Genomic DNA, 22811 nt, shown 5'->3' with positions numbered 1-22811 from the left:
GGAAACCCTCACGCAGCCCCTCAAAAGAGCTTATGAGCTGAGAACATTTCTGCTCTTCCCCTGCTGTGTCTTATCTCCCTCTTCACTTCGACAAATAAAGTGAAATATTTTACTTCTTCTAATTAAGCTTTTTTTTTTAACCATTCTTCTCTCCTCTGCTCCCACAGGCAGTGACTGATACTCAGGTACTGCTCGGCACCATGCCCAAGTGACCACTGTATGTGAACCGAGGCAGCGATTGTTTACCTTATCTGCCCCTTTCCTGCTACCTTTACATGTTCAACTGAGAATCTGACAAATGGAGGCAGGGCTTAACTGTACTGCTCAATGGGATTACAACTTCACCAAAACTTTAGGTCTCAACCGTAGCTCAGTGGTAGCACTCTCGCATCAGGTCTTGGGGGTCAAGTCCCACTCCAGGAACTTGAGAATAAAATCTAGGCTGACACTGATGGAGGTGCCATCTTTCAGATGAGACGTTAAACTGTGGCCCCATCTGCCCTCTCAGGCGTACGTAAAAGATCCCATGGCACTATTTCGAAGAAGAGCAGGGGAGTTATCTCCGGTGTCCTGGCCAATATTTATCCCTCATCCAACATCACTAAAACAGATTATCTGGTTATTTGTCTCATTGTTGTGGGACCTTGCTGTGCACAAATTGGCTGCTGTATTTTCTGCATTACAACAGTGACTACACTTCAAAAGTACTTCATTGGCTGTAAAGTGCTTGGGACATCCTGAGGTTGTGAAAGATGGTATAGAAATACAAGTCTTTCTTTCTTTTTAAAAGTAACCACCAATTGCAAATAGTTGGAACACACCACGAAGTGTAGCATCTTAACCTGTTCCACGTTTATTGTTCACCATGACAAGCCTTCACACAAACTTACAGCTCTTTCATTGCATCTCATGCATATCCATACTCAGTAGGATATAAAGCCACGATGTAAAATGCAATTAAAAGCCTTGGTGTACTCGTGTCATCCAAAGGCTTCAGTTTGGATACTAGGCTGCACTTTGGGAAATGCCCCCAATATGCTGACATTAGGTATGTCATATTTAGCAGAAAAGGAGATAAAAGTTCCAGCAATAGCGACCAATGGATCGGTTACAGTTTGATCTTAACAGGCCCTGATATTGCAGTCCTATGAGAATGTGGCATAGGCATAACAATTGAGGGTGGTAATCTTGCTGCCCAATTACTGCCATCCCTGTGTTCCACCTGTGCTGCAGGAATGCTTGCGGCAGATGTCTAAGTGTGGCCTGGTGACCTAGAGTCAGATGTTCTGAGTCATTTGAAGGTAGGCGTGCCAAAGTCTTTAGAATGATGGATCAATGTGGATCTGAGAAAGGCAAATCAGAATATTATCTTAATGGTGCGAAACTAGGAAAGAGGAAAAAGAGTAAACCATTAAATTGTCCTGGGTTTGTATTTAAATATTTTGCATTGAATCTGAGGCCCTGATGAGACTAGTGCTTAAACACTCGAGCTAAAAATAGAACAGTGCGGAACTGTACGGCAGAAAGAAATAGGTGCAGGGTCTTCCTCTCCCAGTTCAGTACTTCCTCAGTTAGTTGGGTACCTCTCCTGGAACACAGTGATGTGCCTTCAATAACTCAAAGACAAGGGCCTAGAAATTCAGTTCGGACGCTCTTGCGGCGCTAAAGTCGGGCGCTCGGCAAATTTAGCGGCCGCCGGAAAGTGCAGGCGACCTCGCCGAAATTCAGTAGATTTGGCCAACTTTTTGGCCGAGCGCTGCAATAGGCGTTGGAACCCTGTGTTCAGGTGCTAATCCGGCGATGCGGCCTGATAACGCCGATTCCGGGCGCAGCGCAGGTGCGATCATGTGCTGAGTGTCAGCAGACACCCTGACGCCGGCCAGCTCTTAAAGGGGGAAGGGTCAACTTTGACTGCAGCCACGCCCTGCATGCTGTAGCCCTGCAACTAGGCCTCAGCACTGGTTGTGTCCCAAATCAACGCCTGGAGGTAATGGAGAGGGCCCGTGAAAGAGCCCAGCGGTTCTCTGACCATGCGCTGGGTGTGCTCCTTCATGGGGTACGCAAGAGAAGACGGGTCGTGTGCCCGGCTAGTGGCAGGAAGGCTCCCAGGAGCAAGTTCAGGGAGGCCTGGACCAAAATTGCCCGGAGGGTCTCCTCCAACTCCGATGTTCCCAGGAGTGCGGACCAGTGCCGCAAGAAATACAATGACCTATGTCGGCTGGTCAAGGTGAGTACCCTTTCCAGTGTCCCCCTCATCCTTGCATGTGCACCTCCCATTAGGGCCAAAGGGACATCAAAGGTCTAATGCCCAGCCCTCCTCCCGCTGCAATGGCACTTGCATGTTAATCAATAGCTCTTTCTGCACTTATCACACTGTCCAAGCTATTCCACCATGGGAGGCCTCACACACAGCAACAGGGCACCACACTGTCCAAGCTATTCCACCATGGGAGGCCTCACACACAGCAACAGGGCACCACACTGTCCAAGCTATTCCACCATGGGAGGCCTCACACACAGCAACAGGGCACCACACTGTCCAAGCTATTCCACCATGGGAGGCCTCACACACAGCAACAGGGCACCACACTGTCCAAGCTATTCCACCATGGGAGGCCTCACACACAGCAACAGGGCACCACACTGTCCAAGCTATTCCACCATGGGAGGACTCACACACACCAACGGGGCACCACACTGTACTTAGACGCCCTCCTTTCTCTTGCAGGCCAAACTGGCGAGGAACGCCAGGAGCCTGCGTGTCACTGGTGGAGGCCCTCGCGATTACCAGGAGCTAACGGTTCTGGAAGAGAGGGTGGCCCGACTCCTGCGTCACCCGGTGACTGGGCCTGTGGCGCTCGGCGACGCAGACCCTATACTGGAACCCACTGGTAAGGACAGGACCGGGTGCACCTCTCTCCTTGCCCTCGCGCATCAGATCTACATCCTTCCCCACTGGCCGAAAAATGCGCATAATGCACCAGTGCGGCCTCCCTCGCTGTCGGCCTGTCCTCACTCTAAAGCTACACTTGTGCCTTCCTGCTTTCAGCTGGTGAGGAGGAGGTGCTCCCTGAAGCCCAGACAGCCAGGCCCTCGGAGGAGGAGGACGTCGAGGAGCAGCAGGAAGGCACCACCTCGGGGGAACCCTCCTCCGCTCCAGGAGATGGCAATGAAGGGGAGACGTCTGGCGTGCCGGAGAGCCAGGGGGAGGCGGGGGAGGGGAGCCCCGAACCTGGTCCCAGTGGCATGGACGCACGCGGCAAGGCTCCGGCGGCACGCCAGCCTTCTGCCCAGAGGGGGGAGGCGGTGGAGGGGAGGGCAGAACCTGCTCCCAGTGGCGTGGCCGCACGCGGCAAGGCTCCGGCGGCACGCCAGCCTTCTGCCCAGAGGGGGGAGGCGCCCTCCAGTCCGGACTCGGACGTCGCCCAGGAGGTGCGCCTCCTGGACGAGATGTCGGCGGCGTCGGAGCGGCGGCACGTCGAATTCATGGAGGTGGTGGCACAGATGCCTCACGCCATCGAAAGCCTCGCACAAAGTGTGGTGGCTTTCGGCCAATCCCAGGCCAGGGGGCTGGAGCAAATCGCAGCAGCGCACGCCAGGGGGGTGGACCTCCTTGTGGCAGTGCATGAGAGGGGGGTGCAACAACTCGAGGCAGCGCAGCACGCCAGTCGCCAGCTGAGAGGTGCTGGGCAGACAATGGCACTGCAGATGCGGGCACATGCCGGCGCAGTTGGGGCACTGACTTCTGCCACCCTCGCACTGGCGCGGAGGCGTCGCCAGGCCAGCCGCCGCCCTGCTGCCGCACACCGGTCTGGCGACCAACAGTTTGGCGCGCTTGCTCCCCGGCCAGGCCGCCCGAGTGCACGTGTGTCTGGCGAGCAGCGCGCGCCTGGCATCACCCACCTTGTCCCCATTGGTGCAGGCGAGCCTGCCACTCCCCCAGCCAGGGTGCAAGGAGCTGCTGCAGGCAGTGAAGAGGGCCACCCACAGCTGCAGCAGCCACCAGCCGGCCCCTCCCGGGCCCGCCCTCGTGTAGGCCGACCCCCAAGGGCATCTGGCGAGACGCCTTGTCGCCCTGAAGATCCTTCCCCCAGCCTCGCCACAGCCTCACGGCCCAGCTTGAGGCGCAGCAGCAGGACGGGCCGGGGCAAAAGACGGCTGTCGACAGACTCGCCCTCTCGCCACACCGAATAGAGTGTGGTGAGCGAGGGTTTGGGTGATGCGGGGGCTTCTGTTCTGGGGGGCATTATGTTGTTTGGTTTTATAGGGGTGTTTGTGTTGTGGGGGGGGCTTGTTTTTGTTAGGCCAGTGAGGAAGGCCATTTGGATGTTGATGTTTTGTTAGTCCTCCCCAGGTTTTGGGAGTGACAGAAGTTTGTGACTGTTTTTTGGGGGTCTTCTCTGTTTTGCTCTTCCATGTGGGAAGGGCCCTGAGTTTTTGAAATAAAGATGTTTATTTATTCACCATGTGCAGGTGTCATGTTTCAAGTGGTTGTTGGGTTAACCGGCTGAGGGCTTGCGGAGCGGCTGCCTTCAGCTGCGTTCAGTGGCCCAGGCCATTCCCTGACAGGGGGCCTAGAAGTGTCGAGCAATAAGCCCCCGGCGGACGGCCCTTGAACCTTGTCGCTCCCTCCTGGCCTGGTGCTCCTCCTCCTCAGGGTCATCCTGCTCGTCCTCCTGAGGTGGTGGGGCAATGTCAGGTGGCAGTGCCTGAGTCCTGCGGATAGCCAGGTTGTGGAGCATGCAGCACACCACGACGAACTGGGAGACTCTATCCGGCGAATACTGAAGAGACCCGCCCGAACGATCCAGGCAACGGAACCGTTGCTTGAGGACGCCTATCGTTTGCTCTATTAGGTTCCTTGTGGCTTGATGGCTTTCGTTGTATGCCAGCTCCGCTGGGGTCCTGGGCGCGCGGAGCGGGGTCATGAGCCATGTGCACAAAGGGTAGCCCTTGTCCCCGATAAGCCATCCCCTTGGTGGAGGCTGTGCCTGGAACATGTCAGCCACAGTAGTCTGGCACAGGATAAAGGCATCGTGGCTGCTTCCTGGGAAGCGGGCATTGACAGCTAGGATGCGCTGCCTGTGGTCACACACCAGCTGCACATTTAGGGAATGGTAGCCCTTCCGGTTGCGGTATTGCTCGGCATTGTGGATAGGTGCCCGCATAGCCACATGCGTGCAGTCAATGGCACCCTGCACCATGGGGAAGGCCGCGATCCTGGCAAATCCGACTGCACGCTGCTCCTGCTTGTGTTGGGTCATGGGGAAGGAGATGAATTGGTGCCTCCTCGCGAAAAGTGCTTCGGTGACCTGTCGGATGCAGCGATGCGCGGCGAACTGGGAGATGTTCGCAATGTCCCCAGCAGCGGCTTGGAAGGAGCCGCTTGCATAAATGCTGAGAGCCACCGTGACCTTCACTTCCACCGAGAGAGACGTCCTGGACATGAGCTGTGGCTGCAAATCTGCGTGAAGCAGCTGGCAGATCTCTCCAACCACCTCCCTTCTGAAGCGCAGCCTCTTAACACAATGCGCCGCAGTCATGGTGAGATATGAGACCTGCTCCCGGTATTGCCTGACTGGGTAAGGCCTACGTTGGCGACGCCTAATGGCCCCTCTGCGTCTAGACATGCCTGGCCCTCTCTCAAAGCGTCTGCGAGCCCTTCGCACAAAATGTAGCAACTGAGGGTTGGCCCCCCATGCAGCCCCCATTACAAAGTTCCAAACAGCAAAATCACAAGGATGCAAATGTCAAAGCACTGGCTAGAAGCCAAAAATACCTCTCCTATGGTGTCCGAAATCAGTAATCTCTGTGCCTTGCTCTCTGTGCAGAAATCCAAAGCAGTAAAGTCATTGCAGCGAAATGGCTGGCTTTTATGGGTGAGTGGATGTGCCCTTTAATTAGTGCTCCCCGAATCCCACAGGGCCTCTGTTGAGTTCCATTTCACAGTTCTTAGCAGCGCCACGCCCACATCGGCCGGGCGCCACTGAATTTCCAGTTTGGGGCGCACAAACGGCGTTGCACGATGAAATGACGTCATAAGATGCGCGCGCAGCTGAGCGGGCGCTAACACTTTGCGCCGGCGCTAAATCCCACCTGAATTTTGGCGTAGGCGCAGATCCGGCGGTGCCCGGGCGCTAAGTGGCTAGCGCCGGAAATCTGGCGCTAACGGCTGGCGCAAACAGCTGAATTTCTAGGCCAAGGAGTTTAAAGGATTCAACTAAAGGCTTTTAATCACTAAGAACATTGCAGCATTGCAGGTCTTCCCACATCGGGTTCGTCTGGTCGGAATGACTCATACAGCTCTTGAGACCTTTATATGGCAAAAGACAGGGGCGTAGCCAATACACACAATAGGAACAAAAGGGGGTGGTTCACACAATACAAGCAGGTAAAACACATGGGCTGATGAAGACATATATTTCATCACATTCACCCCTTCTACAGATTTAGTCTGTCCGGGGGTGTGATAGACCTTCCTGAACGTCGCAACAGTACCTCGGGTTCCGACCGGGAGTCCGTGGTGCCCTCCTGGGCATACCCATGTGCTGGGGGTGTTGCAGGGACTTCTGGGGGTGGTGAGGATACCTCTGAGGATGGTGGAGGTTCTTCTGGGGGTGGTGGTGATGGGTCGTCGTCGTCGCTTCCTGCCGAGGCGAGGTCCTTTATGGACACGGTGTCTTCACGCCCATCGGCGTGCTTGACGTACGCGTACTGTGGGTTTGCGTGGAGTAGGTGTACTGCCTCCACGAGGGGATCCGTTTTGTGGCCCCTCACATGCTTCCGTAACAGGACTGTCCCTGGGGTGGAGAGCCACGAGGGTAGGGATACTCCTGAGGTTGATTTGCGGGGAAAAACAAACATCTTCTCGTGAGGAGTGGCGTTAGTAGCAGTACACAGTAGCGACCTTATCGAGTGGAGTACGTCTGGGAGGACCTCCTGCCAGCGGGAGGTGGGGAGGCCTTTAGACCTTAGTGCTAAGGTGACCGCCTTCCACACTGTCGCATTCTCCCTCTCCACTTGCCCATTACCCCGGGGGTTATAACTAGTGGTCCGACTCGTGGCTATCCCCTTCGACAGCAGGTATTGGCGCAGTTCATCGCTCATGAACGACGCCCCCCTGTCAGTGTGGATGTAGTTAGGCATGCCGAACGTGCAAAACAGGTTGCCGAGGCACTTGATGACCGTGGCACTGGTCATATCTGGGCAGGGGTAGGCGAATGGGAAGCGGGACTACTCGTCCACAATGTTGAGAAAGTACACATTGCGGTCGGTGGAGGGGAGTGGTCCCTTGAAATCTAAGCTCAGGCGCTCGAATGGCCGTGTAGCTTTGATCAGGTGGGCTCGGTCGGGCCTGCAAAAACGGGGCTTGCATTCCGCACAGGTGCGGCAGTCCCTGGTCATAGACTGGACCTCCTCGATGGAATAGGGCAGGTTACGGGATTTTATAAAGTGGAATAGCCGGGTGACCCCCGGGTGGCAGAGGCCATTGTGGAGGCCCTGTAGCCTGTCCCCCTGGATGCTGGCACACATCCCTCGTGATAGGGCGTCGGGGGATTCGTTGAGGGCCCCCGGCCTATATATTATGTCGTACTCAAACGTGGAGAGTTCGATCCGCCACCTGAGAATTTTGTCGTTCTTGATCTTCCCCCTCTGTTTGTTGTTAAACATAAAGGCTACCGACCGCTGGTCGGTAAGCAGGGTGAAGCGTTTGCCGGCTAGGTAGTGCCTCCAGTGCCGCACTGCCTCCACTATGGCCTGGGCCTCCTTCTCTACCGAGGAGTGCCTGATCTCGGGCCCTTGGAGGGTTCTTGAGAAAAAGGCTACGGGCCGCCCATCCTGGTTGAGGGTGGCTGCTAAAGCGAAGTTGGACGCATCGCTTTCGACCTGGAAAGGGATGTTTTCGTCCACTGCCCGCAGTGCGGCCTTCTCAATGTCGTGTTTAATGCTGTTGAAGGCGGCGTGGGCCTCGGCCGTGAGCGGGAAGGACGTTGATTTCAGGAGGGGACGGGCCTTGTCGGAATAATTGGGGACCCATTGGGCGTAATAGGAGAAGAACCCCAGGCACCTTTTCAGGGCCTTGGGAGTGTTTGGTCGGGGTAGCTCCCGTAGGGGGCGCAATCGGTCGGGGTCCGGACCGATTTCCCCGTTTTCCACCACGCAGCCCAGGATACAGAGGCGCGTGGTGCTAAAGACACACTTATCCTCGTTGTAGGTGAGATTGAGTCTGAGGGCGGTTTTCAGAAATCTCGCGAGGTTCAAGTCGTGGTCTTGCTGGCCGTGGCCGCAGATGGTGACGTTGTCTAGGTATGGGTAGGTGGCTGTTAACTGGTTCTCATCGACCATGCGGTCCATCTCCCGCTGGAAGACCGAGACCCCGTTCGTTACCCCAAAGGGGACTCTGAGGAAGTGGTAGAGACGTCCGTTCGCCTCGAAGGTGGTGTATGGACGGTCCTCCGGCCTAATGGGGAGCTGGTGGTATGCCGATTTTAGGTCGATGGTGGAAAACACCCAGTATTGAGCAATTTGGTTAACCATATCCGCTATGCGGGGCAGAGGGTAGGCGTCTAGCTGGGTGTATAGATTAACCGTCTGGCTATAATCTATCACCATCCGCTTCTTTTCGCTACCCTTAACTACTACTACCTGGGCGCGCTTTGGCTGGTACTGCATTCGATGATACCCTCCCGCTTGAGTCTTTCTACTTCTGACGCAATGAACCGTCTATTCTCCCAGCTGTACCGCCTACTCTTGGTCGCTATGGGTCGACAGTTGGGTGCGAGGTTGGTGAACAGAGAGGGCGGCTTGACCTTCAGGGTAGCCAGACCGCACACTGTGAGGGGCGGCTGGGACCCACCGTAGGTAAGCGTGATACTTTGGTGGTGGCACTGGACGTCCAGACCCAAGATCACGCTCACACAGAGATCTGGCATTATCAATAGTTTAAAATCTCTGTAATCATTGCCTTTTACCGACAACATAACCGCGCAGAAACCTGTAATTTTTGAGGTATGAGTCTTATCGGCCATGGCGATTTTGCCCTGTGTGGGGACTATCGTTAGTGAAAGTCGTTTTACCAGGCTAGGATGAATAAAGCTTTCGGTGCTCCCGCAGTCAATCAAGCATTTAACCTTGTTCCCGTTTACCTCTATGTCCATCATCGATTTAGACAACGGATGCGGCCTGGATTGATCCACTGTGATCGAGGCCACCAGTGGGTCCTGGAGGTCCATGTAGTCGGGGCAAGATGGTGGACTCCATGAGGGTGGAAAAGATGGCTTCCAAGATGGCCGCTCCCACGGCGCGTACGCGGCGGTGGTGGAGTTGGAGGCGGGGTTCCCTCTGCAGACTTTGCTGAAATGTCCTTTCTTCCCGCATTTAAAACAGGTGGTGCCCTTCGCTGGGCACAGATGCCTGGAGTGTTTGTCCTGGCCACAGAAGTAGCATTTCGGGCCCCGATGCATCGCGGCAGTAGTGGGGCTCCTGGGTGGAGGCTGGGGCTCCGATGGTGCTGGGCTGGCCTGAGACCTGGGAGGTGAAGATGGCTTCCAAGATGGCGGCCCCCACGGCGCGCACGAGGCGGAGTGGGCCGCGTGGCCTGGGGAACAGGATTCAGAGTTCTTCTGGGCCATATCCAGCGATCGCGCTATATCTATAGCCTGTTTTAAGTCCAGTCCCTCCTTTTCAAACAGTTTCTGCCGAATGTAATTTGAACTGAGGCCCGCAATAAGGGAGTCTCGAATCAGCTCCTCCGTGTACACGATGGCAGACACGGCCTTACAGTTACAGTCTCTGCCCAGTACTTTTAGGCTTAGTATAAAGTCCTCTAGTGACTCACCATGCCGCTGCGTGCGAGTAGTCAGAAGATGCCTGGCGTACACCTCGTTTATTGGCCGCATGTAGTGGGCCTTCAGAATGGTGCAGGCATCCCCGCAGCTGGTGGCATCTTGGATGAGAGGGGAGACCCGATGGCTCACCCAGTTTCGCAGGATTCCCAGTTTCATGTCTCCGGTAGCGGTTGCGGCTGCTATGGCGGTGGATGAGTTTGCAATGAAAAATTCGAAGCATTGGAACCAGTGTCCGAACTGTGTGGCTGCGTCTGAGGCATGGGGGTCCAGATCCAAGCGCTCTGGTTTCAGGAGTCGATCCATCTTGGTGTTTTAGTGATTAAAATTGATGTGCCTTCAATAACTCAAAGACAAGGAGTTTAAAGGATTCAACTAAAGGCTTTTAATCACTAAGAACATTGCAGCATTGCAGGTCTTCCCACATCGGGTTCATCTGGTAGGAATGACTCATACAGCTCTTGAGACCTTTATATAGCAAAAGACAGGGGCGTAGCCAATACACACAATAGGAACAAAAGGGGGCGGTTCACACAATACAAGCAGGTAAAACACATGGGCTGATGAAGGCATATATTTCATCACACACAGGACCGTAGAATCTGCCCTTATCAGTCAGAGGATGCCATGCTGGAACTGTAGGGTGCTCTGTGAGGGCTGCTCCTTGACTATTATGTCCAATTGTGGTCACTGAGAGAATAGAGGGATCTTCGAGTGCTGAATTCCAATGTGACTATAGGAATGCCACGGAGCTGGTTCCTAGAAGAGTGTATTATGGTGAAAGCCTCTTGGGGCATTCAACTTTAAAAGCACCTGACTATCAGGGGACTTTGCAAAGGTATATAAAGTAATAAGTGGTATAGAAAAGGGAGCATAAAATCATAGAATAATACACCACAGGAGGCAGCCTTTCAGTCCATCTTTGAAAGAGCTATCCAATTAGTCCCATTCCCCTGCTCTTTCCTCATAGCCCTGCATTTTTTTCCTTTTCAATTATTTATCCAATAAACTGTGACAATGGTACAAGCTTCAAACTGGTGAGAGGATGATTTCGAAAAGCTCTTTCCTCTGAGAGTCAGGAATAAACTTCCAAGTAGGTTGATGGAACCACAGCAATGATATGGCGGGGGAGGAGGGGGGGCGGGAGGAGAATTTTTTTTTATTCGTTTATGGGATGTGGGCGTCGCTGGCAAGGCCAGCATTTATTGCCCATCCCTAATTGCCCTTGAGAAGGTGGTGGTGAGCCGTCTTCTTGAACCACTGCAGTCCGTGTGGTGAAGGTACTCCCACAGTGCTGTTTGGGAGGGAGTTCCAGGATATTGACCCAGCGACGATGAAGGATCGGCGATATACTTCTAAGTCAGGATGGTGTGTGACTTGGAGGGGAACTTGGAGGTGGTGGTGTTCCCATGCGCCTGCTGCCCTTGTCCTTCTAGGTGGAAGAGGTCGCGGGTTTGGGAGGTGCTGTCGAAGAAGCCTTGGCGAGTTGCTGCAGTGCATCTTGTAGATGGTACACACTGCAGCCACGGTACACCGGTGGTGGAGGAAGTGAATGTTTAGGGTGGTAGATGGGGTGCCAATCAAGCGGGCTGCTTTGTCCTGGATGGTGTTGAGCTTCTTGAATGTTGTTGGAGCTGCACTCATCCAGGCAAGTGCCGGGGCTTTCAGATAAATGAGCCAAATGGCCTTTCTCATCAATATTTATCCTGTGATTTTCTGTTACACCATGGGAATTTGTATTTTCATTTGCGAAAAACCATAATTAGAAAGTTGGATAAAAAATGAATCTTGCACCTGCAAAATACTAATGATAGGCATCCTGTAAGATCTTTAGTTTAAAAAAACCTTAGCTTGGGCCAAACAGAAATTGATACATATTCATAGTTACATGTGATTGGTTACTGCACTGTTAATGAAAAAAGCCCTTACCATTGTAAATCTACAGTACCTGATGGGAGGAGCTGAAGCATAATGGGGTTTCCCAGCAAGTGGTAACAGCATGATGGGGAGCCAACATTATAGTCCATTTGCAATCCTGATAATTTTCATGCTCAGTTGACTATCTGTGGGCAGTCTTTTCCTAAAATATCTGTGCTCTGTACAACCCCTCCGCTTTCTAATATGATATTCAGACATGTCAGAATCAAACTGATGCAAGCAGTTTTATTTTGGTTAAACCAATTTCAATCTCTTCTAATGGATTTTCAGCTCATTAAACATGATTTTGATCTTACAAACAACCCCATTGCCTGTCTTGAGAAGATTGAGTGTTAAGGAAGGAGAGTCATAGAGTTATACAGCACAGAAAGGCACTTTGGCTCATCGTGTCTGCGCCGGCCATCAAGCTCTATCTATTCTAATCCCATTTTCCAGCACTTGGTCCGTAGCCTTGTATGCTATGGCGTTTCAAGTGCTTATCTAAATGCTTCTTGAATGTGAGGGTTCCTGCCTCTACCGCCCTTTTAGGATGTGAGTTCCAGATTCCAACCACCCTCTGGGTGAAGAAGTTTTTCCTCAAATCCCCTCTAAACCTCCTGCCCCTTACCTTGAATCTATGCCCCCTTGTTATTGACCCCTCTACTAAGGGGAAGAGTTCCTTTCTATCTACCCTATCTATGCCCCTCATAATTTTGTACACCTCAATCAGGTCCCCCCTCAGCCTTCTCTGCTCTAAGGAAAACAACCTTCATAGCTGAAACGCTCCAGCCCAGGTAACATCCTGGTGAATCTCCTCTGCACCCACTCCAATGCAATCACATCCTTCCTATATTGTGGCAACCAGAACTGCACACAGTATTCCAGCTGTGGCCTAACTAGCGTTTTTTACAGCTCCATCATAACCTCCCTGCTCTTATATTCTATGCCTCGGCTAATGAAGGCAAGTATCCCATATGCCTTCTTAACCACCTTATCTACCTGTCCTGCTGCCTTCAGGGACCTATGTACATGCACACCAAGGTCCCTCTGATCCTCTGTCTTTCCTAGGGTCCTACCATTCATTGTGTATTCCCTTGCCTTGTTAGTCCTCCCAAAATGCATCACCTCACACTTTTCAGGGTTAAATTCCATTTGCCACTGGTCTGCCCATCTGACCAACCTGTCTATATCATCCTGTAGCCTGAGGCTTCCCTCCTCGCTATTTACCACGCCACCAATTTTTGTGTCATCTGCGAACTTACTGATCATACCTCCTACATTCATATCTAAATCATTAATGTACACTACAAACAGCAAAGGACCCAGCACCGATCCCTGCGGTACACCACTGGACACAGGCTTCCAATCACAAAAACAACCTTCGACCATCACCCTCTGCCTCCTGCCACTAAGCCAATTTTGGATCCAATGTGCCAAATTGCCCTGGATCCCATGGGCTCTTACCTTCTTGACCAGTCTCCCATACGGGACTTTGTCAAAAGCTTTACTGAAGTCCATGTAGACTACATCAACTGCGCTACCCTCATCCACACACCTAGTCACCCCCTCGAAAAATTCAATCAAATTGGTTAGACATGATCTCCCCCTGACAAAGCCATGCTGACTATCCTTGATTAATCCTTGCCTCTCCAAGTGGAGACTAATTCTGTCCCTCAGAATTTTTTCCAATAATTTCCCTACCACTGATGTTAGGCTCACTGGCCTGTAATTCCCTGGTTTATCCCTACTACCCTTCTTGAATAATGGTACTACGTTAGCTGTCCTCCAGTCCTCTGGTACCTCCCCTGTGGCCAGAGAGGTTCTGAAAATTTGTGTCAGAGCCCCTGCAATCTCCTCCCTTGCCTCACACAGCAGCCTGGGATACATCTCATCTGGGCCTGGGGATTTATCCATGTTTAAGCCCGCTAAAACCGCTAGTACCGCCTCCCTCTCAATGCTAATTTGTTCAAGTATATCACAATCCTCCTGCCTGATTATCTATCCCTACATCGTCCTTCTCCATAGTGAACACAGATGCAAAATATTCATTGAAAACCTCACCTACATCTTCCGGCTCTACACACAGGTTGCCACTTTGGTCCCTAATGGGCCCTACTCTTTCCCTGGTTATCCTCTTGCCCTTAATATACTTATAAAACACCTTGGGATTTTCCTTTATTTTGCCCGCCAGTGTTTTTTCATGCCCCCTCTTCGCTCTCCTAATTTATTTTTTAAGAGGGATTGAAGAAGATAGAATCACTTGGACTAAAGGTTCGATCTGATCTAGTTTTGCAGGATTAGGTTAGTTGATATGAGGCGAGTGGACTGGCATCATTCGATGTATATTCACAACCACTCTGTTATACAAAGAAAATGATCAAGAGTTGGTGCAGTTTCGTAGAATATTGAAAGAAAGGAATTAAGGCTTCCTGAAGGAAAGGCTTTAACAATTCTCTTTCAACACTGTGAACCTGGTGTCCATAGGTTGCCCTGAACACTTTTTTTCACTTTTGAAACAAGCCTCTTTGACAATCTCCTGACATAGATACCCAATAGTACAGCATGTTAGTGTGCAAGCAGTTTGAGTGGGTAGCTTTCATCCACCACTCCCACACAGAGATATCACAATCTTGATCGCACCAACAAGTGTAGAAATGCTGATCAGAGATTGTGTGCTCCCACATAACAAAGAGGAAGAGGAGGGGGAATTAGAAACCTTGACTGCTAAGTACTTAATCGAAGGAAGATATGATGAATAATTTCCATGGTGAAATTGTTTGTTCATTGTGCATCAGTTTAAATAATCACTTCATGGTTGATAGAAGCAGGAATTCATTTATATTTATGAATGAAAACTATTACATATATTTTCCGGAAGAATAGTCTCCTGATAATCTCCCTGATAAATAAAGCATGCCTTTAAATTCTTAATTTGTCAAGAACATAAGAACATAAGAAATAGGAGCAGGAGTAGGCCATTTGGCCCTTCGAGCCTGCTCCGCCATTCAGTAAGATCATGGCTGAGCTTCTACCTCATCTCCACTTTCCCGCACTATTCCCATATCCCTTGGCTCCATTAATATTCAAAAATCTATCGATCTCTGTCTTGAATATACTCAACGACTGAGTCTCCACAGCCCTCTGGGGTAGAGAATTCCAAAGATTCACCGCCCTCTGAGTGAAGAAATGTCTCCTCATCTCAGTCCTAAATGGCCGACCCCTTATTCTGAGATTGTGATCCCTGGTTCTAGACGCCCCAGCCAGGGGAAACATCCTCCCTGCATCTACCCTGTCAAGCCCTGTAAGAATTTTGTATGCTTCAATGAGATCAACTCTCATTCTTCTAAGCTCTAGGTAATATAGGCCTAGTCTACTCAATCTCTCCTCATAGGACAATCCCCCCATCCCAGGAACCAGTCTGGTGAACCTTTGTTGCACTCTCTCTATGGCAAGTATATCCTTCCTTAGGTAAGGAGACCAAAACTGTACATAATACTCCAGGTGTGGTCTCACCAGGGCCCTATATAATTGCAGTAAGACATCTTTACTCTTATACTCAAATCCTCTTGTAATAAAGGCCAACATACCATTTGCTTTTCTAATTGCTTGCTGTACCTGTTGACATTCAGTGATTCGTGTACAAGGACACCCAGGTCCCTCTGAACACCAACTTTTCCCAATCTCTCACCATTTAAAAAATACTCTGCTTTTCAATTTTTCCTACCAATGTCGATATCTTCACATTTCTCCACATTATATTCCATTTGCCATGTTCTTACCCACTCACTTAGCCTGTCTATATCTCCTTAAAGCCTCCTTGCATCCTCCTCACAATTTACATTCCCACCTAGCTTTGTATCCTCAGCAAACTTGGATATATTACATTTGGTCCCTGTAACATTTGCATACTGAATTATCATTGGCCTGCAGGCATCTGTAAGGAATACCTATTATATTCACATGTGATCACATGCTGAGTTGTCGTTGGCCTGCAGGCATCTGTAAGGACTGCTATTGTTTAGAAGACCCAGGGGGTCCCGACTCCATTTTGTCCACACAGTGCTGTACTGCTGTGAGTAAGCACAGACCTGATGCTTCATTAAAAAAGTTTAAACTGTAATACTCCGTTGTCCTGCAATTTATTATTTTTGTACAGAGTGTGCAAAACAAGACATGGTGTCAGAACAGGGACTTGAAATGGACATTGTTGGAGATCCCTTACCTCGAATGAATTGGGAATCTTTGAACTTACATAGAGAATGGTGCAAGTTCAAGCAACACGTGGAGTTGATGTTCTCGGGTCCATTGAAAAGCAAAGGGGAGGAAGAAAGATGCAGCTACCTACTCCTGTGGATCGGAGAAAAAGGGAGAGACATTTTTAACACATGGTCTCTCACCACGGATAAAGCAAAGGTACTGAAAAGTTATTTTGACCATTTTGAATCATATGTGATGCCCAAGACAAATACAATATTCGCTAGGTACAAGTTTCAGGAGAAAGTACAAGGAGCTAGTGAGTCGTTTGAACAGTTCGTGACTGAGTTAAAACTGCTGGTAAAAGACTGTGCATATGCAGATAAAGATGAGATGGTCAGAGACCGCATCGTGTTTGGATTACATTAAGCTAAAGTGAGAGAGAAACTTTTGAATGTTGGGTCCGGGCTAACGCTGGACAAAGCTATAGACATAGCTAGATCGCACGAGATAGCCCAAGCACAGTTGAAAACCATAACCGGCGCCACGAGCAGCTCGAGTGAACAGACAGTGCACGCAGTTAATAGACACACACCAAAGAACACTGCCCAGAGAGCGTGTTTCAGAACAGAAGGAACAGCGAGAGTTCTAAAAATGGGCGACACAGACATAAAACGCTTCAAAAACTGTGGATATTGTGGAAACAACTGGCATGGAGAAAAAGAGTACTGCCCTGCCAAAGGAAGGCAATGTGCTAAATGTGGTAAACGGAACCACTTTGCTAAAGTCTGCAGGACTGTTTTCGGATAAACAGTACACACAGTGAGTGACAGCCAAATGCCAGATAGAGAGCCAAATGCAGAGGAACTGTTTATTGATTCTGTGTCACAGAAAAAATAGATTTCAGAGACTGAGCAAGCCTATGCCGATATTGAGATAGGAAAACAGGGCAAAGAGCTTAAGTTTAAACTAGACACTGGATCTCAGGTTAATGTAATTCCTCTGAGTGAGTATCACAGCTTGAAGGATGAGTGTGAGCTACAGCCCACCTCACGCAGACTGACCAGCTATGGAGGTGAGCAGCTCATTGTAAAAGGCACGTGCGTGATGAAATGCAAGTACAAAGAAAGCGACATGATGTTGAACTTTTACATTGTTGACACTCGAGCACTTCCAGTGCTAGGTCTAAAGGCATGTTTAGACATGGACCTCATCAAGCTAGTGCTATCATTGACAGCACCAGTTGATAAGCAGACAGTCATGGAGGAGTTTGCTGATGTTTTCAAAGGAATCGGACTATTCCCAGGTGAATGCACTATTCACCTTGACCCAGCAGCAACCCCTGTGGTTTGCCCACCGAGAAGGGTACCCCTTGCTCTACATAGTCACCTGAAGGAGGAGCTGCAGAGCATGGAGAATACAGAAATCATCGTCTGGGAAACAGAACCGACAGAGTGCGTCAACGCGTTAGCAGTGGTTGAGAAACCACATACAGGCAAGCTCAGAGTCTGTCTCGACCCCAGAGATTTGAACAAGGCTATCAAATGCCCTCACTACCCTCTACCAACGCTAGATGTCATCACACCCAAGCTAGTGGGAGCACGCTACTTCAGTGTAATGGACGCACGATCAGGATACTGGACTATCAAGCTCACGGAAGAGTCATCTAAGCTAACAACGTTCAACACACCATTTGGATGCTACCAATTTCTGTGGTTACCATTTGGTCTTATCTCAGCTCAGGATGAATTCCAGCGGAAGATCGACGAAACCTATGAAGGCCTCGATGGAGTAGTCGCAATCGTAGATGACATCCTCATCTATGGCAGGAATAGAGAGGAACATGACAGGAACCTCCGTGCGATGCTACAAAGATCACGGGAGAAAGGTATCCGGCTCAACCCCGAGAAAAGCATAATCGGATCCACCGAGATCAGTTATTTCGGGCATCGCCTCTCAACTGATGGCATTAAGCCAGATCCAGAGAAAATCACCGCCATCAAGAAGATGGAGCTGCCGAAGAACCGCGCAGAGCTAGAGACAGTATTAGGCATGGTTAACTATTTAGCCAAGTTTGCCCCGAGCCTCTCCGAAATCAACGCACCCATGCATCAGTTGCTCAAACAATCCAATGAGTTCCTGTGGGACAAACAGCATGACACAGCATTTCAGAAAATGAAAGACCTAATCACCAGAGAACCAGGACCAGTTCTTGCCTACTTCGACCCCAACAAAGAGCTCAGACTATAAGTGGACGCATCAAAGTACGGACTAGGCGCAGTATTACTGCAAGAAGGAAAACCCATCAGCTACGCTTCCAGATCTATCACAGACAGTGAAATCAACTATGCTCAAATCGAGAAAGAGCTATATGCAATTCTGTTTGGATGTAAGCGTTTCCTCCAATACGTCTATGACCGACAAGTCATTGTGGAATCCGACACAAGCCCCTCGAGTCAATCATGAGGAAACCACTAGCTGCAGTCCCACCAAGGCTACAGAGAATGATCCTTCAGCTACAGAAGTACGACTTCACAATCATTCACCGTCCAGGCAAAGACATTCCTGTCACAGACACGCTCTCCAGAAAGTCTCTTAGCTACCAGGACAACAGCCTCAGTGAAGGCATGGATGTGCAGGTGCACATGGTGTACAACAGCTTACCTGTGAGTGACTCAAAACTGAAGGAGATCCGAGCAGAAACAGAGAAAGATGCACAACTCACACTGCTGAGCAAAGTCATACATGAAGGATGGCCTGAGGAAAGGAGGAAATGCCCTCAGAGCATATCTGAATTCTGGAACCACAGAGACGAATTGTCACAAATCAATGGAATCGTCTTCAAAGGGGAGAAAATCATCATTCCTACCAGTCTCAGAGAAGAGATGTTGACAAAAATTCATGCTGGACATATGGGCATGGAAAAATGCAAACAAAGAGCACGTGACATTATGTTTTGGCCCGGAATGTGCAAACACATTGAGGACATTGTCGGAAAATGTTCCATTTGTCTAGAACGCCGCCCATCAAATGTCAAAGAGCCCATGATACCTCACTGTATCCCAGACAGGCCCTGGCAGGTCATCAGCTGCAAGCAAGTGCATGCAAAACGTGTACAGAGACAGCAACACCAAAAGAGATACTATGACAGGTCAGCTAGACTACTGCCGCCGCTGCACAATGGAGAATCCGTCAGAATCCAGGAGCATGACTACTGGAAGCCAGCAGTCGTCATCCAGCCAGCTGACATTGAGCGATCATATCACGTCCGCACCCCAGAAGGACAGGTGTACCGCCACAATCGCAGGCACCTCCTGAACACCAAGGAACAACACCGTCATTCCGACGAGAGGTCAAGCCTAGAGTTATCCTTGACTTGTGAACTGTCAAAGGGTGTAGGCGGATCGCTGCCCTAAAAAAAACTGTACATCGTTATTGAAACGTTGAGATGTTTTCAGTGCTAGTTAAATGTTGAGTTTACTTACATGTTGATGCTACTGAGAACATTATGTAGAAGAAAGGTTCAAAAGTAATGCATAACATTTTTCTTTTAAAAGAAAGGGGATGTAACATTTGCATACTGAATTATCATTGGCCTGCAGGCATCTGTAAGGGATACCTATTATATTCACATGTGATCACATGCTGAGTTGTCATTGGCCTGCAGGCATCTGTAAGGACTGCTATTGTTTTGGAAGACCCAGGCTGGGGTCCTGACTCCATCTTGTCCACACAGTGCTGTACTGCTGTGAGTAAGCACAGACCTGATGCTTCATTAAAAGAGTTTAAACTGTAATACTCCGTTGTCCTGCAATTTATTATTTTTGTACAAAGTGTGCAAAACAAGACAGTCCCCTCATCCAAATCATTGATGTAGATTGTGAATAGCTGAGGCCCAGGCACTGATCATTACGGTACCCCACTAGTTACAGCCTACCAACCCAAAAATGTTTGTTTATTCCTACTCTCTGTTTTCTGTCCGTTAACCAATTCTCAATCCATGCTAGTATATTAACTCCAATCCCATGAGCCATAATTTTGTTTAATAACCTCTTGTATGGCACCTTATCAACTGCCTTCTGAAAATCCAAATACACCACATCCACTGGTTCCCCCTTATCTATTCTGCTAGTTACTCATTTTTTTGGAAATAAGATGAAAATAATACAGGCCAGTTAAATAGGAGAGCACAGCATTGAGTGCTGGGATGTTGTAGCATCTACACTCCCTGTGCTAAGCTTATCCACACAATCAGCACCAGGCAGAGATTAGGTAGTTCCCAGTAGTGAGAGGACTAACTGGAAGGTCAGTGGCTCTTGTCAGTGCCTGTGCACCACTTTAGCCCATAATCCAGGCTGGCACTCCAGTGCTGCACTGTTGAAGGTGCCATCTTTCAGATGAGATGTTAAACTGAGGTCTGCCCTCTTGGGTGGACATAAAAGATCCCATGGCACTATTGGAAGAAGAGCAGGGGAGTTCTCCCCGGTGTCCGGACCAATATTTATCCCGGAAACCAACACCTAAGACCAGATTATCTGGTCCTTATCACATTGCTGTTTGTGGGGCCTTGCTGTGTGCAAATTGGCTGCCCTGTTTCTTACATTACAACAGTGACTACACTTCATTGGCTGTATGCACTTTGGGATGCCCCGAGATTGTGAAAGGCGCTATAGAAATGCAAGCCTTTCTTTTACTCTGGTTGTGTTGGCTGCACTGCCCAGGCAAACAGAATCCAAGCACACTGACCTTTCCACTCTCAGACCACTGTTGGAGTGATTGATGTACAGATTGCTGATTCTGTATTAACTCAGCGACATGGATAGTTTAGTGTGCCTTTAGTAAAGCCTATCCAATACAGCTAGCCTCTTTAAAAAGATCCCGCATCAGTGGCTGGTGTGTGAAGTGACTTTTTTTTACTGCTTAACCCTTAAATGATATTGAAATTTAATCCATTTCTTGTATTTGTTGCCTGTGTAAAAAAGCATGTACCTGGCCTTAATGTTTGGGAGTTGGAAGTATTTTTATTCACTGTGTTTGAATAATAGAACTTCTCATTGATGGGCCTTCAATAACCACAAAACTAGAAGTTATAGACTTAAACAAGTTGGCTTTTAATCACTAAGATCAGAGCTAACATCTCAACACGCCGACTGGTTCACAGGAATGAGTCATACAGATCCTGGGATCTTTATGTAAGAGAAGTCAGGGGCGGAGCCAAGAGCCAAGACCTGGAACCTCCCAGGTTAGTCGGGAAAGAGGAAGTGAAACTATACACAGTGGGGGAGGGTAATATACATGAGTGCAAAACGAATACAGGATCAAGACAAACAGATTTCATTACACTCATTAATAATTTACTGTGTCAAATTATCTGAGGGAGATTTTGATAGCACTGTTTCTGTACACAATGTTGTTATATATCAGAACCAACCAACAGTTGCAACAGCTGTCTCTTTGAGGTTAGGTTCCAATTCAATTGATGGAATGATTACATTGAATGTGCTGTTATATTCTAGCACTGTGTATCTTTTTAATTTAAAGCTTATTTAGTATAAATGTACAAGTGTCAAAACCACCGGCAAAAACAATGCAAAGAGCTCCCAGGTGGCATTAACTGCAATCTGCTATGAGCATGATCGACAGAGTTTAATTGCTATTTACAAGGAGGGAGAGTGGTAGGTGCGGAGGGGAGAGAGACAGTCGCTTCCAGAAGCATTCTTATTACATGGAAAGGAGAATAATTCTGGAGTCATTCGCCGTTGCTTATCACAGTCAATTTTATGTGGCCCTACATTATGGAAATATCCTGCGAGGACTTAACATAATTTATGACAGAACCATACAACATTTGCAATAGTACAAATGTACAATTTTTGCTGATGCTTGAGGTCAAAATTTCACAGCCTGAGCTTATAACTAGAACAAACTGGTCAAAGTTACATGGTATCACTGCTTACCCCATTACTTTCATCTTGGGACGTTTTACTGCGTTAAAGACACTACATAAATGTAAGTTGTTGTTGTTGAACTAGATACTTTTTGATCATCGTCTCCTTTCGAAGGAAAGATCACATTGAATGAATACGCTAAACATACCCTCCTTGCTGGTCACAGTGATCTATCCCAGCAGTAGTCAATGCCTTTGGGGCAGGAGGGGTGAGAGAATTGATCTCAGCATCTGAACACAGAAGTATTTGGTACAAATGTCTGACCGATATCGAGATGTCCTGCTACATTCTGTCAGGATTGGTCATTCTTGTAACGTGGGGTCAATCTTGGGAAGGTCCTTAGCCAGCTGTATGTGTCACCATGACTGTTGCTGTCCAAAAGTATCTCTACATTACTGTATGTTTTGATGTCAAGTATTTGAACCAGGGACTGGATATTTAAATTCCTAGCATTGGCAGTAATTGATCCTCCTTGATTGGAGATTTCATAGAATATAGTAATGGAAATAAATTGAATTTCAAGCAAGCTCACCAAGGAGTTTTTGCATTATGTGATAAAATATGCATGATCCAGACGCCAAGGGATGTGTTTATGTTGAAAGGGCAAAAAGCTTAACTGGTTAGATACACAACAAAGATCAAAAACAGATGGACTCATGAAACTAAAATCTTAAACAATGGGGTTTGTATATTTTAAATCATTTCTTTCCTCTGTTTTCTATCGGGTCCTGCTCTCATCTACCAAAACTGCTCACTACTCCAGGATCATCCTGGAATGCAAAGATAAACCTCGGCTTCTTTTCTTTACTGTAAATCATCTTCTTAAACCCCTCTCTCCCGTCTCCTCCTTCTTCTTCTTCTTAGGCAGTTCCTCGGGACCGAGGATGACTTGCTTCCACAGTTCTCA

Source organism: Somniosus microcephalus, chromosome 4 (genome assembly GCF_052327205.1).
Source record: "Somniosus microcephalus isolate GS21.2 chromosome 4, FLI_Smic_1.0, whole genome shotgun sequence".
Classification (NCBI taxonomy): domain Eukaryota; kingdom Metazoa; phylum Chordata; class Chondrichthyes; order Squaliformes; family Somniosidae; genus Somniosus; species Somniosus microcephalus.
This window is presented reverse-complemented; position numbering follows the sequence as displayed.